The sequence below is a fragment of the Canis lupus genome, chromosome 1 (genome assembly GCF_011100685.1).
Source record: "Canis lupus familiaris isolate Mischka breed German Shepherd chromosome 1, alternate assembly UU_Cfam_GSD_1.0, whole genome shotgun sequence".
NCBI classification, from domain to species: domain Eukaryota; kingdom Metazoa; phylum Chordata; class Mammalia; order Carnivora; family Canidae; genus Canis; species Canis lupus.
Genome location: NC_049222.1, coordinates 45,316,536 through 45,331,113, shown reverse-complemented (window position 1 = coordinate 45,331,113; position 14,578 = coordinate 45,316,536).

The window sequence follows — 14,578 nt, the reverse complement described above, 5'->3', positions numbered from 1 at the left end:
TAACAAAAAGAATTAAACTTTTATGCTGTTACAATGAGAAGAGTAACTGTGTGCTCCCTAATGCATGTAGCTATACTTAATAACTTGTGTATGGTCCCCAAGCACTATTTTTGCCTCTAGAACACCAATAAAGATACTTTTTGGACACTGGAAGCAAATGTTACATGTAAGCCCAAAATAATTAGAGACCAAGAAATAAAAATAACCTTAAGACATTACCTAAGTGATACAGAGTATATGTATAGCCCTCTTTCTAATCCTAAAGCATCTGTAAATTTCCTAAGATTATGGAGAACTACCAGAAACTCAGTGTTGCAAAATGGGGCACTTACATACAAAGCTCAGTTCTTGCAAATCCTTTCAATTTAAGGACTTTACCTGCTTAAGATTCATGAATTAAACAAAGATTAGGGAATGCTTACTGTGCATAAGGATACCACTGAGGTTATATGGAGAAAAATGGAAAGGAGATTTAATCCTGGTCATAAAAAGATGATCTAGTGCAATGCAGGACAGGAAGATGGACCTAAATACAAATAAAAATGGCAGAGTAGAAAAGAGTAAAATGTCATTTAAAACCCCAAACTTGGGGATCCTTGGGTGATTCAGTGGTTTAGTGCCGACCTTTGGCCCAGGGCATGATCCTGGAGTCCCAGGATCAAGTCCTCCATCAGGCTCCTGGCATGGAGCCTGCTTCTCCCTCTGCCTGTGTCTCTGCCTCTCTATGTCTATCATGAATAAATAAAATCATAACTAAATCAATCAATTCCAAACTAACTGGGACGCCTGGGTGTCTCAGTAGTTGAGTGTCTACCTTTGGCTCAGGTCGTGACCCCGGGGTCCTGGGATTGAGTCCTGCATCGGACTCCCCACAGAGAGCCTGCTTCTCCCTCGGCCTATGTTTCTGCCTCTCTCTGTGTCTCTCATGAATAAAATCTTTAAAAAAAAAAATTTTTTTTTTAAGTAAAACCCAAACTAACTGCCACCACTCGGTCTCCTCAAGAGAAAGCACAATTCATGTCTGTGGAAAGATCAGGGTATATTTCTCATTTTCATCTGGAAAGACTAATGAAGGAAAGAGAAAGGAAAGACAGAAATGCCAAAGCCTCTTCCACCTTTTGCATACATGTCCAAGGTGGACCGAGTCCTCTGCCTTGAGCAGTTGTTAATGGAGGGGTCGGGGAGGTGCTCCAAATAGAGAAAGCCAGGAGATCCCTGCCAAGTCTCTTCTTTTTTCCCTGCACAGCCTTAATGAAGAGAGAGGTCAAGCTACAAGGCAAGAGATCGGAAATTTCGGGCGCCTGTGGCAGTGAAACTCCAGCAGTGGGATAGCCAGAGGTTTTTCAGAATTGAGGGGTGTGACCCTCAACATCAGGATGTTACGCTGCTGCGTGGAAATGAGGCAGAAATTCACAGCCTCTGTGCCAAGTTTCTAGTTCCCCACAACCCGACTGGGTCTCTAGGGTCCTGCTAACCGCGGCCCTACATTGCTAAAGTCGCACTAGAAGAGATTTGCAGGGCCTTTCTGATAACCCTGCAAATCCAGCAGGTTGGGAAGATCATAAAGAGGACTACTATTAAAGAGCTAATCAAAAAGCTTTAGGTCAACGTAACAGACATCAGGAAGGTATCAAAAAAAGAATTTCACCAAATATCTTTAAGTTTATTGTTAAAATCTGGGCTTGCTTCCCATTTCTCAAATCAAAGTCTATGACAAAGGATAAAAAGAAAAAAAAAAAGCCAGGCCAAACAGCAAGACACACCAGAAATATGTTGCAGAAGTCCCCGTGGAACACTCAAGCCCATCCACTGCAAGCTTGCCCGCTTGGCCCCCCTTAAGTCTGCATGCGCACAAAGAATCTCTTCCCCTGGGAAGAAGCCTTGGCAGGCCGGGACACTGCACCAGCAGATCCGTGCAAGACTGGTTTCTGCCCACAAGTGGTCATGGTCTCACATGTGATGTGATGTAAACAATAAATAACAAAGATCAAACATGATGTAAACAAAACAAGGATCTGACAGAGAGGTTCAGGCTTAGAAACACCAAGGTGTCTTCACGGAGAGGCTGAAGGTGGCCCATGGGGTAGAGGAAGAAGCCCGCAAGAGGGTGGAGAGGGAGGGCAAGAGAGACAGCACAGCCTGGCTTTTGGAAGTCAAATGCTACCCAATCTAAAGACCAGCATCAGGGGACACCTGGGTGGTTCAGTGGTTGAGCATCTGCCTTTGGCTCAGGGCGTGATCCCCGGGTCCTGGGATTGAGTCCCACATTGGGCTCCCCACAGGGAGCCTGCTTCTCCCTCTGCCTAGTCTCTGCCTCTGTGTCTCTCATGAATAAATAAAATTTTTTAAATAAAATAAATAAAATAAAAATAAAGCATCAGGACTTTCAGGTACCCATCAAATACCTTGTCTCCAGATTACTAATACTGGGTCATCCTTCAACCAGGGGTTATTAACACAGATTAGCAGCATGGCTGGCTGTCAAATTGGCTTGAAATGCCTAGACCTGCCCAGATTTGGAACTAGAGTTACCAGGCCAAAAAAAGACACTGTTCCTCCTTTATACTATGTTGTTATTTTCCTTCAAATATAAATTCACACTTGAAAGCATAAAAAGGCAGTTGTGCTTTTGTCATAAAAATAAAAGGTTATTTTAATTTTTTTTAAAAAAAGAATTTTTTTTTAAAAAAGTCACATAGGGACAAGAAGAAAAGAAACACACAGCGATTTCCACAGGCTTATTTATAGAAACTTGCATTGCTAGAATATAGGCAAAACTAGAAAGAAGTGGTGTAACAGAGTGTATATGTGAACAAAATTAATTTTGCCAATATCCTACTCTGAAGAGGAGAGAAGAGGTTGGAAGAGAGGAGAGGAAAAGAAAAAAAGGGAGGGGGTGAAATGAGACATTTATCTTCACTACAGTAGTAAGCAGAGCTCAGGATAAATATGTAATCTAAAAGGAGGAGGTCTTGTTTATTTTCAATATGCCTGCACACAAGTCATTAATCACATGGGCCATGGACTATAATTATGTAACCCAGTTTTAATGCTCAAACCCTGTCAAGCCTCCACCTGGAATTACTCAAAAGCATTTTGCCCCCATTGAGAAACAAAGAAACAAAGTCTCCGCCAAGGTAATAAAATTCTGCAGTGAGACGCTCCCCTGCAGTGCCTGCCAGCTCTTAGACTACATTTGGTTCTGGGCCAAACCAAAAGTTCTAAGGAGGTCAAATATTCAAATTCCAGCCCAAAATATAGTCACAATCACAATTAAGGCACAGGCAAGCCAGATACATAAACTTATCAAGGTTTTATGCTTTTAGCAATGTTTATACGAGACCATCCGCTTTTATATGGGCTATGAAGTCTTCACATCCCAGGCTGGTAAAAGCTGGACTACAAGTTTCAGGCTCGGTTCTTAAAAGTAAGGTACTGAACTTTATATTAACTTATTCCAAGCTTCACCAATAACATCCACATTTCTGTATTAGTAAAGGAGCTCTTCTGGGTGATCACCAAATCAGCACAAAGCGAAAGAAGCTTAAAAGAAATTTACAGATAAGTTTGTAGAGTGTTAATAAAACCCTGCAACCATGTCTCTAGGCTACTTACTCATTCATTGTCATCAAGAGAAAACTATCCATTCTCAAAGGTATAAGGTATACAGTCTTCTGCATGAGGCACATACTGGGCTAGCATCTTCCTTCCAAGCTCTGTATCTTCCATGAGATAATCATATGGGATTTCACATAAATACTTTGCCATATGTATTCATCCATTCTTTCTATATAAGTTGTGCTTTCTTCTGTTTAGTACTTTTATCTAACACTTCACCACCGTGTACCCACATACACTCAGTTATAAAAACGCATGCTATAAAGTGCACAAATCTTAGCTGCAGAGTTCCACTACTTTTTACATATATATGTAAAAGTATATATAAAGATATATGTATATATTTACAAAGATATATATCTATATATAAAGATTTCATGCAACTATCCCTCAGATCAAGATATACTGCAGGAAACATACACATAAATTGTTCATGTCCATACATACATGCATGCATTCACCCACCCACACTCCATCCTTAGGATCAAAGTAAGGCTGTGGTATAAACAAACAGGAAAGAGATCAACCACAGGATGATCAACTACTAAAACATTGCATTTTAGTTGATTGTGGAAAAAATAAAGTATCATTTACAATTTGATGCAGAGATTTTGTTACTGCATTTCTAAGTCTTGAATCATTACCCTTTTTATTAAATCATGTTGCCTTGCCACTAAATCTGAACCAGTTATTTTCTTTAAAGAAAAAAAAAAGTTAAAAGTCACAGACTGGGAGAAAATATTTGCAAATCACATATCCAATAAAGGACTTGTATCCAAAATATATATTTAAAATCATCAAAACTCAACAATAAGAAAATAACCCAGTTTTTAAAACGGACAAAAGCTCTGAATATACAAAGAAGATATACAGATGGCAAATAAGCATATGAAAGAGGCTCACCATTATTAGTTATTAAGGACACAAATTAGAACCTCAAGGAGATATCACTACACACATTAGAATAGCTAAATGCTTTTTAATAAATTGATAACATCAAATTATGTTGAGGCTACAGCAACGGGGGGGATTCAAGATGATACAGCCACTTTGGAAATAGTTTCAGTTCCTTAATGAAGTTAAATACACACCTATAACTCAGCAATCCCACTCCAACATATTTACCATTGATTTAACTTATGCTAAAAAATCTGTATGGAAAGGTTTATTCATCATCTCCAACAACTAGAAACAACCCAAATGTCCTTTGAGAATGCAATGATTTAAAAAACAGTAGTACATCCAATACAATGCAATACTACTTAGCAATCAAAAGAAATAATCTATTGATTCACCCAATAAACTGGATGTATCCTACATGCATTTTGCTAAGTGAAAGAAACCAAATGAAAAAAAAAGGCTGCATATTTTATAACCTCATTTTATGACATTCTGGAAAAGACAAAATTCTCAGGAGAGAATCAGTGATTTCCAGGGGGTAGGGGACCACACAAAAAAGTTGAAGATAATAAAAATTGATGAACTGTTCAGTAGGCACTGGGATGGTGAATATAGGACTTTATGTCCTTCTCAAAACCCATAGAACTGTATGCTACAAAGAGTAAACTAAACTGTTATGTAATATTTTAAAAAATCACTGAGAGTCAGGGGCTCTCAGAATAAGATGGAGACTATGATAAAGGAATGCAACTATATTATAAGTGGAAGACATAACTTCACTGCAGTGGGTGGGGAGAAAGAGGCTGACCTAAATAACTTTGGAACTCGGAATTCTGATACTATAAGCTAATGACAGAAAACAAAAATTATATAAACACTGTGCTGTAGAGCTGGTAAATCTATTGCTCTCAGGAGTACAAGCTGGCAATTCTGAAACTACTTTATATATACTAGGATTGAAAAAATTTACAAATAAATTGTAGATAATAAGAGCCAAGATTTCCACAAGAAAAGGGGAAAGGACAGAATGAACTCTATGGTTCTGGATAATTTTATTTATACGTGTGTGTGTGGTGTGTGTAGTTCAAAAAATATAAACAGATACAAAAGACAAAAAATATAGACATGGGTGTAGATTTTGCTCTATCAGTATAGACTCATGTTTAACAGTTATACAGATACAAAAATATAGACATATATAGTCAGAGATACCATGAACTTATGCTTATTTTAATATAGAGATATGCAAATGTGTGTACACATGGGTCAGTATACATACAAACATTTCCTAGCTCTGTGCACTGAGACTAGAAGCAGCAGCACCCTCCATGAACAATGAGCACACCCAGCGCCCAGATCTTGGTTTCTAAATACCATTTCAACTAAAAGGCACCAAGGGCTTTTTGGAGAAATGGCTAACTCCAGAGCTGGAGTAGGGATAAACCAAAGATGAAAGATAAACCAGGCACATCCTGTAGTTCCAGAATGCCCAAAGGATGGAGGAGCCAAACTCAAAGAGTTTTCAATCATCAAATTTGGAACAACGTGAACATAATAATGATAGGACTGGGTTATAACCCAAAGAAAAAAACAAATGCCCATGAGTCCCCATTGGTAAAAATAACTGAATAAACAAACAAGTAGAAGGAACAGAACAAATCTTACTGACAAAAGAACTGCAATTATTAAACGTATGATGAATGAGGAACATAGGAAATCATCATTAGAATAGCAGTGATATTGCCCAGGCTGGATAAATACTAAAAGCAGTATTACAAACAGAGAAACTATAAAGACATAGAATATCTGCAATGCCTCAAAGTACAGCCCTTAAATTTGCTAAACATCATGCTGGTTTTCAAGTATGACTACAAATTACTCGCTACTCCTCCCTCCAGAAGGTGGAGCTAAATACCCTCCCATGATTATGAGCCAGCCTTGGTAACTTGCTTCTATAGAAGTATAGAAAGGGAAAAATAATAATTGTACTACGAAGAAAGCTAGCTGACGCCACTTTAAGCAAGTCATCATGGTTAACATCACCAATAATAAGTCATGTTGATTTCATGAGCCCCTGATATGGTACAAAGAGAAGGACATACCACCTTTATGATATTCTGCCCAAAATCTATAACTTCAATCTAATCTGAGAAAACATCAGGCAAACACAAAGAAAGGGACATTCTACAAAATTCCAAATCATTACTCACCAAAATATCAAGGTCATAAAAACCAAGAAATGATCACAGATTAGAGAATACTAAAGAGATACGACAAATACATATAATGTAGAGTCATGAAATGAACCTTGTAACAGAAAACATATATTAGTGGAAAAACTGAGGAAGCCTAAGTAAGTCTGTAGTTAACAGTATTAAACCAATTTTAATTTCCTAGCACTGATCCCTGAAATATCCTCTCCTCCATATTGCAGAGCCAGCTCCTAAAAACCTTTCAAAAGATAGGTCCCCTTGATTATACACACACTGGTTTATTGGATACCATTCTTCTGTGCTTCTATCAAAACACGTATCACTCAGTTCCACGACTTCCCATATGATATTGGGTAAGTAACTTAAATCTTTCAGACCCCTCAATTTTGCTCATTGGTAAAACAAAGAGTTGTTCAAGGATTTAAAGAAGTAACATATGGTGATTAGCTCAGTGCTTGTATATGCTTTCAATAATGGTAGTGAGGGACGCCTGGGTGGCTTAGTTGGTTAAGTGCCTTCAGCTCAGGTCATGATCCTGGAGTCCTGGGATCGAGCCCCACATCAGCTCTCTGCTCAGCAGAGCACCTGCCTGCCTCTCCCTCTCCCCCCATTTCCCTGCTTGTTTGTTCTCATTCTCTCTCTCTCTCTCCCTCTTTCTGCCAAATAAATAATTTTTTTTTTTAATGGTAGTGAATGTTACCAATCATTTGTATCATTGTCAAGGGCTGAGTCTTTTCTAGGGATTTGTAAGTGCCTAGCAGGTGATAAGGACACAGAAAATGTTTGCTAAATGAATGAATGAATAACTAACATTAACACTGACAAACATTTATCCAGTATCTACTTCATATATTAGCAGCCCTTATCCTCAAGGGTATAGGACTAGACTAGACTTGCTTCTCTGGCTGCACATTAAAAATCACTTGCGGAATTTCACAAATCTACTAATGCCCAAGTGCCACACTTAGAAATTCTAACTGGTCTGAGATGGAGGTTGAGCCACTAATTTACTTTGGAGGAAAAGGAAATATATATATAACAACATCCTAATAGCAATAAGCACACCTAGCACCCAGTTCTTGGTTTCTTATACAAAGAAACCAAGGCTCCTTGGAGAAATAGCTGATTCTAGGGCTGGAGCAGGAGCAACCATCATGAGGAGATACATCAAAGGGATACAAGAGCCAACTGAAAAAGCTCCCAATGGCCCACACTGAAACAACTGGAGCAATAAAAGTAATATTGGATTATAAACTAAAGTATAAAATAAATATCCATGAATCCATATTGATGTAAATAAATGATTGGATTAATAGGTAGATGTGAGAAAACAGTAAATCTCCTAAGCAGAACTATAAATACTTTCATAGATCTTTTGACCTCAAGGAGGTGGAGAATAATTTCCATTCTTTAAGCGGGGGCTGTGCATAGGACTTCCTTCCAAAGGGTACAGAATGAAGAAAGAGAGAGAAAAAAAAGAGTGGCTTTACAGTAGAAAAACCTGGCAAATACTACTTCAAGCCAGGTAATCAAGGTAAATATCAACATGATAAAAAAAAATCAACATGATAGGTCACATTGATAGTATGTATTCTTGATATGATAACAGCACTTTGACTCTGTGGTCTTCCTCCTAAATACACCTTAGTCCAGTCTAATCAGAAAATTGAGGGACATTATACAGAAGATCTGACCAATACTCCTCAAACTGTCAAAGTCATCAAAAACAAGAAAAATTTGAAAAACTGTCACAGCTAAGAGGAGGTTAATAATACATAATAAGTAAAAATAATGCAGTGTTGGAACTCCTAGATAGCTCAGTCAGTTGAGCTTCTGACTCTTGATCTCAGCTCAGGTCTTGATCTCAGAGTTGTGAGTTCAAGCCCTGCAGTGGGCTCCATGCTGGGCATGGAGCCTACTTAAGAAGAAAAAAAAGTAATGCAGTATTCTGAAACAAAAAAGGAATATTAGGGGGAAGACACCAAAGAAAATCTTTTATTTTTTTAGATTTTATTTATTTATTCATGAGAGACACAGAGAGAGAGGGGCAGAGATACAGGCAGAGGGAGAAGCAGGCTCCATGCAGGGAGCCCAATGTGGGACTCGATCCCGGGACTCCAGGATCACGCCCTGAGCCAAAGGGAGGCACTCAACCACTGAGCCACCCAGAGGTCCCCCAAAGAAAATCTGAACACAGTAAGGGCTTTAGTTAATAATAACATATCAATACTGATACATTGTGACAAATGTACAATAAATAATAATATAAGCTGTTAAAGTCAGGGGAAACTGGGTGTGGGCTTTACAAGAGAACTCTCTATATTATCTTTGCAATAATTCTGTAAGTCTAAAACTGTTTGACAACAATAAATTTACTGAAAGGAAAAGAAAAAAGAAAGTTGGCCAAGAGATAAATGGGTGGCATCATTACACTGTTATTAGCCAGAGTACAAAGAAATTGCTGAAGAGTCATGGAAAATTTCAATAAGGAACAGGACTCAGATATGGGAAGTAGCCAAGTGTGGGCAGAAAGTCAGAATTCCCAGGACCCAAGGAAGGAACAAGGAGATCCATCAGAACCAATGAGACAAGAGCATAGAACATGCAAGAAAAAAAAAAAAAAGAACATGCAAGAAAATAATAAAAGTATAATTTCGACAATTTGTTAAATAAAAAGACACTGGAAGAAAATGGTTAATTTTTATTGATTTTTCAGGGCACAGGTGCTCATTTCTTCACCAAACACTTCTCTAATGTGTTCATTAACACCCTGAAATGTTCTCTTTCCTTATATGAAAGATCTTTTCAAATTATGTATGTGTATTAAGGGAGAATAAGGAAAAAGAACTCATGCATGAAATCAAAAGATGGATCCCAAACTTGAGAAGTCAATACTCTGCTTTGTTTTCATCTCTGAAGATATAATACTAAAATACATTTATTCAATCTTACATTCTACCTTGCCTCCTAAAACTGATCCCTCGGGAACTTTGCAGATCATCAGCATGTCCTTGTTAGTTTTCTTTGGAAAACACTGGCACAGAAATACAGTAGTATTTCTGACACAGGAGAGGATCTTGGGATCTTTTAAATACTTCATATGCATATTGATCTACAAATATTGTAAAGGCACATACAGCAAATTCACTTAGTGTAGCTGCTATGCTTACGATTCCACAGAAAAAGAATTTATGAAGGCAGTATTTTCAAACTGTTTTGACACACTTACTTGATTTAAAGTCAAAAAGTCATCAGTACCTTTATCTTCCTCTAAACAATACATGGACCTTAAAACACTTCAGCTCGAGTATCCTCATTCCCATCTTCAATGTTACTGTTGTCTATTATTTTAGATCTACCTTGCCTTAATCACCCTAAAAGTCAATATTTTTCAATCTGATGCTTGTAAAAATATGTATATGTGCCCCAACATCTTTGCTCATTATGGCATTTTATATTCCATTTCTTCCTTTTAATTCCAATTAAATTTAATCCAGTTTAGGTGTGTATGTGGTGAGCCTGCTCTTTGTCCATGAATCTGAACATGTCTTGCATTCACTCTCAAGTAACAACTTGAGTATAGATATCCATGTGGGAATTCAAAGTATTATTCCATTAACTTCTGTCCTCTCTTATTGCTAATGAGAAGCCTATTGTCTAGAACTGCTGTCTTTGCGAATAACCTATTTTTTTCTCCATGATTCTCAAGATATTTCCCTTCAACTCTGGAGTTCTACAGTTTTGTACAACTTGTATGTATTTGTATTTGCTTTGTATTTCCTGCCCATGTTTCAGTGTGACTCTCCCAATATTAGAATGTGCCCTCCATCCTTTCTGAAAACATTATCTGCTATTATCTTTTTGAATATTGGCCCTAATTTTATTCTAGTCTTCTAGACACTTATTAGACATCTTGGACCATCTCATTCTTTCTGCAAGTCTCTCAATAACTTGCATGTTTCTAATCTCTCACTCCATGCTACATTTTGAGTAATTATATCAGATCTCTCAACATTCACCAGATCTCTCTTCTACTTAGCCTCATCTGCTATTAATGGACTATTGTGGGGTTTTTTGTTTTTCAGAGCAGGGGTAGAGGAAGGGAGAGGGAATCCCGAGCAGGCTCCATGCTCAGCATGAAGCCCTATATAGAGCTCAATCCTATGACCCTGCAATTATGACCTGTGCCAAACCAAGAGTCAGATGTTCAACCAAATGAGCCACTCAGGCACCCCTGCTGAGTTTTTAATGGCAGTAAGTACATAATACTTTCAAATATTTCTATTCTCATTTCATAGTGTACTATTGTTTTTATTCTTTTTTGAAAGGGAGAGAATGCATGAGTAGGGGGCAGAGGGAAGGGAACAGAATGAGAGGGAGAGAGAATAATAAGCCCAAACACACTCAACACAGAGCCCAACATGGAACACAAGCTCACAACTCTGAGATCATGACCTGAGCTGAAACCAAGAGTTGGATCCCTAACCGAGTAAGCCACCCAAGTGCCCCCTATTTTTATTTTTTAACAATTAGTTCTAACTTATTTCACATGGCCTTGCAGACTTTATCTTAGTATCTTATATTCTTAGAGGACAAATACTCCTGATTATTGTGGGGTTATTTTTTTGGGGGGGTTGTAGCTCAATGTTTAATTCTACTGGCCACGCACGTGGTAAAGCAGGACACGGTATGGAACACGGAACACAGCTCATGCTGGAGTCTCAGGGCCCGAGGGGGTGGAGGAGACAGGACGGGGGCTCCATGACTGGGTATTCATGTATTTAATCTACTTCAGAGTAGATTCTTTCTTCATGCTATTTACAATTTATGACCATGAGCTCATCCTCAGAGAAGATTGTTTCTCTGTGTGAATCTCATGTTTCTGATGTTTGTGCCTGTGCTTTCACCTGTCCAAGGCCAATCTTTAATCTATTAGCTTCCTAATATCCACAGTTGATGAAAAGAGAAATTGGTGGATATGAATACTATCTATATTCATTACTCAGCTTCTAATTATTTTTGTTCCTTGAATGTTAAGTCTTTGTTGAATTAGTCAAAAGGAATAAGTGAAAAAAATCAGAATATTGCTGGGAAAGGCCAACTGGCTTTCACCAATAGGCCTCCTTGGACCCATCATCTTAGTAAATTCCCCACAAACCAGAGTATGGCTGTAACTTAGAAGGTGAAAGCATCAAATATCACAGTACAAAGAAAGGGAGAGAGCCTCCCATCGGAGGAAGCACATAACTGAGCTCAGAACCAACAGCCTTTTAACTGATGATGAAAAATTTATCTCTCCAGCACACCAGGCTATCTGCAGCAACAGGACTGGCACAGCAGATAAACAGAGGGTGATAAATTACAATCAGGAGAGTGTTTGCTTAACTTGGACACAAAAGGAGGAGGGTTAGCTGGATAAAAAGAAATTTTAATGCTATCAGGCTACAAGACCCGACATATCCAACCTCCCAAATCATTCCTGGCCAATGAAACATGAAGGCTCAAAGTTCACCGCATGTATTACTAGTGTTAGGTTACAGACTCAGATCTTACAGACTTCTGTCTACCAAGTAATTCCACACATCTCTGCTCTAATAAGCTGTTCTATATTTTAACTTTCAAAAGGAAATGAATTCCCCTTGTTTCTAAGTCATTGAGAAAGATATGACCATCATTTCTTATCTGTAAATATTATCAAACTTGTTAGTGTTGCACTAATGACAATATATATAGTAATATGTTCTTGTAGGGACTATTTTGAAATAGTTTCACATCCACATAAAAGTTTCAAGAATAGTTTAAAGAAGTCCCACATCCCTCCCCAATCCAGATATCCAGATATCCAGTTTCTCCAAGTATCACCAACTCACCAAATTTGCATCCCTTCTCTCTCTCTCCCCATCTCGCCCCCCACTTTTCTTTCTCTCATTATATACAAGTGTTAGAGTAATGGTAACTATATGGTATTCTTTTTATCTGAAGTTCTTAAGTGTAAATCATATTTCCTTAACATTTCAGTACTTTGCCCAATGTTGTGATAACAATCCATTTTTCTTCTATTATACTATAAAAGATACAGAAGATCAAGATGGATTTGCAATATTAGGATATATTCTGGTTTTTACTTTTCAAAATAAATTTCTATAACTCATTTATATACACACCCAACATACATTAATAACTCAACAAATATTAATAACATCAATCTGCTAGATACTAAATTTACAGCAGTCAATAAAACAAGCACAATCCCAGCACTTAGGGAACTTACCCAATATTTCCTACAATTTACATCCGTCATAGAATTTATGGTTAATCAGATCACAAAGAATAAAGATTTTCTTGTGTTTCATATCACACTATCAATTCCATAATCCTTAAGAACTTCAGTGTTTATTAAGTATAATCAGGAGATAATTAGAATTAAAAGTTATATGACCAATCAATAGATCAAATAACATAATTTCAGATGGCATATTAATGTGAAGTATTATCTTGCCATCTGAAATATAAATGAATCACTAGTATTTTTATAGTACAAGTAAACTAGTAAAAGTAAAATCGCAACAGATTTAAATTATATTCTGTATTTTTTTGCATCTTAATTTATTCTGTATAAGAGCACTAAATAGTTAATACATTGTCCTCCCATGTCTCTCCTCCCCACACAAACTACAGGTAACAAGTTTAAAAAGTAAATCTACTTTCCATGGTGGCAAGTGCTAAATGAGCTGTGAGAGCTACATCTTTAAATAGAATAGTATGGGGGAAATTGCCACCTCATTTTAAATCAGTTTGCTAAGGTCTTTGAAAGAGATGAGGTTTCAGAAATCATTGGATCGAAAAGAATCATAGCTGAAAAGAGGGCATTTTAGGCCAAAAATATCTTGCCAGTAGACTTACAGGAAACACAATGGTCTTAGTAGAAAGAATGCATGCTTTGGAACCACGTGGACTTGGGTCTCAATTCTGGCTTACTCATTATTAATAGAGCATTTTTGCCCTTGGGCGAGATTCTTTCCTTCTCTAAGGAAAACAAACGATTCTTTCCTTCTTTAAGGAAAATAAATGCAGAGAATGGAACCTAACTTGAATTGTAAAAAGAATTAGAAAGAACAAACCAGCACATAGCATGCACTCCATCATTGGCACAGATGGACAGTCTAAGTAGGAACCACTTTCTGCAGGAGAAGCCCCCCATGAAGCTCCCTGTCTCCACCATGGACCTGTAGCTTCCCTGGAGTCACCTGCCCAGCCTTTGTTTGGCATCCAGAACCTCCAGTCTTCACATTTTCTACTAGAGATGATTTGCTTCAAAGAAAGCAGAAACAGTGAGTGGAGAGAAAATGTTACTGCTAAAACGATCAACAACAACTCCACTTTTACCCAAATAAAACACACTTGTAGTGTTATTTCTCTTACCCTGACATACACCTAAAAAACATTTTTTCCCCTATAACAGCCACATTCTTTTTCTGACAAATCAGATTTTTTGTAACTTAAAAAGAAAATTTTAAATGAAAATAGCTTCCTTGCCCTGAGGTCAACTATTCTAATTTCCTTTCCAACCAACCATTCATATCATTTTTTAAATTAATGCTCTTTCTACAGACTGCTATTATTTCACATTACCACTACACTTTGATAAGAAGTGAACCAATTATAAAACTGGAGGTTAGAACAGCTGTTAAAATGTACACTCAGAACAAGGTTAGCTGCTGCTAATGCAACAGACATGCCAAGACTCCACTGCAAGAAAAGTCAGACAAACTTTCCAGCCACGGCCAAAGCCAACAACCATTGTAGTACTAATGGCCCATCGCTAATGAGCAAGATTGGCAGCTAAG